This window comes from Pteropus vampyrus, unplaced genomic scaffold (assembly GCF_000151845.1).
Source record: "Pteropus vampyrus isolate Shadow unplaced genomic scaffold, Pvam_2.0 Scaffold426, whole genome shotgun sequence".
NCBI lineage: Eukaryota > Metazoa > Chordata > Mammalia > Chiroptera > Pteropodidae > Pteropus > Pteropus vampyrus.
In genome coordinates this window covers 46,142-50,523 of record NW_011889207.1, presented here as the reverse complement: position 1 = coordinate 50,523, position 4,382 = coordinate 46,142, and positions in this window count along the sequence as shown.

Sequence of the window (4,382 nt, the reverse complement as noted above, 5' to 3'; positions counted from 1 at the left end):
GAGGGACGTCCACTGGCCTGGACATCCCGGATCCAGCGGACGCAAGGTCCACCTGCACATCCTCTGACCTGGGAGGGAGGACCCGTCTGCAGGTGTCTGTTCCCTCGGGGGCACTGTGAGGACCACGGGTCTCCTGGGGGTTTAGATTTGTGAAGATCAAAGGGAAGATATGACGGGCGGTTATGAACCATCTTGTCTCTCAGAGAAAGAGCTCGCCCTGATCTTTCCATACGGTTCAGAATTAGAGAAACAGGCAGGGGAGGAAAGCAGAAATGGACCGGAGAAAACAGAAGGCCACGTCGGTCTCTTGTTAAGTCACTGAGCCTTAGACGGGAGGGGAAGAGAAAGGGGGTCACGCGCACACGGAGCCCGGGCGCCGGCGTTTCTACGCCATTTGAAAAAGAAAGGAGAGTGTTTATTTACTCATTTATTTTCGCGTGGCTCAGTGTCTGTCTGTGTGATATCCGACTTACCTGTCTAACCACCTATGTCGAGATAAGAAATTTCGCCCCTGAGGGTTAACAGAAGCTTTCCTTGGCATTCTTCCAGCAACCTTAAGGAAAATAATTGTTTTTTTGAGGTACTTCTTTGAGTGACAGGTCTGTTAAAGCAAGCCACGAAACTATCCGACGACACGCAGGTTTCAAACAGATTACGGTTCCAAATACAATGATGAGTCTTGCAAAGCTGGCCCGATCTAGTTTAGATGGATGAGACTCCACAAACATGGGACTGTTTGTCTGCGTGAAACGCAGCCTTACGATGGTCAAGTGCAGCCTAAGAGAAACGCATTAAATGAGCGGTTTGGAACATACAGTTCCGAAGGGTCAGGCCGAAGGGCTGGGTCCTGGCCCTTCCACCGCTTACGGGCACGTGAGGAGGAGATGGCACCCGGCAGGGAGAGGAGGGCCTGGGTGGGGGCTGAGCAGACGCCCGCCGTGCGGGCCCTCCCCGCCTCCCCCTCCTTTCCCACGCACGCCCTTCGGCCGGGAGAATGCGGGTGCGTAGGTGTGCGCGGGGGTGCGCATCGCGCTGGACTCAGGGTACAGATCGGACTGTGTGTCTGGAATGAGGAGCCGTGCCAAGGCTCCACGCCCCATTCCCCAACTATATCCCGTGCTACACGCGCATGGCCTGCATGTGTGCATGCACACGCACCCGCTCACACGCACAGGGGCTCTCCGTGAGCTGATCCTTTGCTGGGCACTGACCACAGGGTTGAGCTCCGTCCGGCGGGAGGCGGGGTGGGAAGAATCTGTCCTCGGGTTGCTTAGAGCAGACCCTAAGGCAGGGAACAGGGAAGTGAGCGAGCAAGCTGGATTTTTACATAAATGTAGGATCCTAGGCTTCCACAGAGAATCGGGCTCTGGACAGAAAAATGACTCTCTGAGGAGGGGACGAGACCTCGAGGATCTGCTCGGGACAGAAGAACAGAACCGTGGTGAGTTGGGGTGAAGGGACCGGACCGTGCCTGGGCTTGTCCTCATCCCCAGTGAGGTGGACCCCGGGGCTGACGTGGCGAAGGGAGAGGGAAGGGGTCTGGCAGGGAGGCCAGAGCTGACCTGAGACAAGCCAGCGCCCTTGGGAATGCAGCTTAGACATTCCCAGAGGGAGGGCTGAAGACGCAGTGGCTAGTCACCTGTCCCCATTTCAAACGAGTAGCTGCTGATACTTTGCGTGTCTCCTATGGAGAGAAGAGAGAAAAAACACACCAACCCTTGGAATATAAAATTCAAATGCGGCTTCTCCATGAAATCTTAGTCTAAGAAATATGTCCCCTCCGCCCGAACAAAGTCACGGTCCTAGGTCCACAGCCTCTCCTACATCGGCTAGGACGTGTCAAATGTTCTTCTCGGTTCTTGAGATGTTTGGGCGTAGACGTGACCGCAATAGTGTGAAACGCTGGAGGACAGAGCCACAAACGTCCTCCCTACAGACCAGCTCAGAGCCGGGCACGCAGGGGATCCCGGGAAAAGCCCCCGGAATCGGCCGCGCTGTGCCATAGGCGAGGCCAGTGGCCGACAGAGGTTTAGATTCGGGGGTGCTCGAGTCGCAGTCTTCAGGAACGAAGCAGCCGTCAGTTTTCCACGGCTGCCTGCCAGCAAGCGCAAATGAACGTGAAGCTAAACATAATAAATGTTTGTGGAATGAATAGTCGGAACCGAAGGTTATGGGAGGCTGAGCTGAGGGAGGTGGTCATGTGGGTGACAGCTTCTTCACCCTTCGTCCCCAAAGAGGTACACACACACACACACACACAGACACACACACACACACCCCAACCCCCCACACGCATGCTTGTCGACTTAGGTGTGTGAAGAGCTTCTGTTTATATACGTCTGTTTCTCTTCCAGGAAGGGTATGAATAGAATGATGCAAGTCTCGGATTTGCCTCCCTGGCTCCTCCTTCAGTTGTGAGACTGTTTGGGAATTTGTCCTCGCCATCCAAGCTCTGTGCCCGGGTGTGGTCTGGGATGCCGATGGGTTGAGTAGCCGTTCCCATGGAGAGACCACCTCGGGGCTGCAGGGGAGGGGTCGTGCAGACGCAGAGAACGCCCTCAGGCACACCTTAAAGAAACATCCACTCACCAGTCACGGAGGACCTACTATTTCCAGGCACTGGACCCAACCCTGAGGACTCAGAGGTAAACGAGAGAGCTTCTGCCCTGTAAGTTCTCAGAACCTAGAGCAAGTAACGCTCTGGACCAATGATTTTAACGTACGCACGGTCCGTGCGTTGGTAGAGTTATTCGCAGGCTGTTGCAGCAGGTCGGGGAGGATGGAAACCAGCCAGGAGGCGCTGCTGAAGCCTTCCGGGGGGCGGGGGACAAACGCCGCCTTGTGCCGAGTCCTCAATGCGCTGTGGTGAGCCAAGGTCAAGGACACCCTCCCTTTTCTCCTAGAAGTTTCCTGATAGGGGTGGATAACTTTACCTATCCCTCTGGTTCAGAGAAGTCTTCCCTCCCCCTCGCCCCCATCCCAGCTCTCTGGCAAACCATTTTGTCACACCCCTAAGTCCAAAACAGTCTGGGGGCTGGGCATCTGGAGAGAGTCCAGCCACTGGCTGATTTCCAGGCTCATAGGCTGCAGGTTGGGGGCCTGTCCTGGCTGCACCTCAGGGGTCTTTGCGAGGCCCGATCAGGCGGGAAGGGCGACAGTCCCCTAGAATACCCCACACGGGGAAAACTCAGATTGCAGGGAGCCGGCGTGTCCGCAGCAGGCCCTTCCACGAACCGGCCGCTCCCGGGCACAGAGCGAACAGGGTAAAGCAAGATGATGATGAGCACACATGCCACCGAGAAACAAAGAAGTCAATAACATCATTTTGAGTAAGTCCTGAGGGCTATGGAGAAACCCCGGCATGGCCGCGTCGCACGAGAGGAAGCCACCTCCGTGGCAGAGACACGGGAGCTGGCCGCACAGGGGCAGGGTGGTCACATGGAGGTCCGTGGATCGAGGCAGAGCTGGGGCCAGCGCAAAGGCCCCGAGGTGGGGCTGGTCTCGCCGAGTCCGGGGAGCGTCGTGTGGCGGGAGCACAGTGGACAGGCAGCGGGCGGGTTCAGGGAGCCAGCAGGGCCCGAGCCCGTGGTGCGTGGGCCTGTGCAAGGGTCTGTGCCGGGGCGACTTGACCCACGTGCTGCTTGAGGGAGGTCACACTGGGTCCCCTTAGGAGGTGGGCTGAGCCTGGACACCGCCCAAAGCATATTTTTATTCTGAAACTTTATTCTCAGGTTAGCCAGGAGGAAACCAGCCTTCAGTAGGTGGCGGCGATGCACTTTCGAAGGCCGGGGATGGTCATCTGTGAGGTATGGGTGTCAGGCTTTTCTGGAAAGTGCCTCTGTTTAAAAAGTGCTTCGTGTCAGACCTCACGCTCCCACCCGAGGTCCAGAGGAGAGAGCTGTCGGACCGAGTGGCCTATGTGGAAAGAATCTTCTCTCTCCTTCTCCAGGGCGGAAGTGCCATCTCTATTTACTAATTTGGCCTTCAGCCAGGCCCTGGCTGCTCTGGGGCACCCCCCGCTGTCCCCTTAGAGTCAGACGCGGCTGGTGGCTTCTGTCTTGCCCTGTTGGCGAGAAATCCCATCTCCCGTTTCATTTGAGCCACCTCACGCCTCGAACAGGGGACTCGAGGAAGAACGCACGACGTGGTGACGAGGCTGGCTGGCTTTGCCATCGATCTCTCTGCCACCCAGAACGCTTGCTGCGTTTATATCCCGCGTTCCCCGGCTGTGCCTGCGCTCGGCTGCTCCCGGGGGACCCTGCTCCGTCCCCTGTAAGGGGTACTCATTCTTCAGAGCCAGATCTTACATCATCCCCTCTGGGACTTTGGGTTCACATAGATCCGGGTCTGAATCTCAACGATTAGCGAGTGACCTTGGGTGC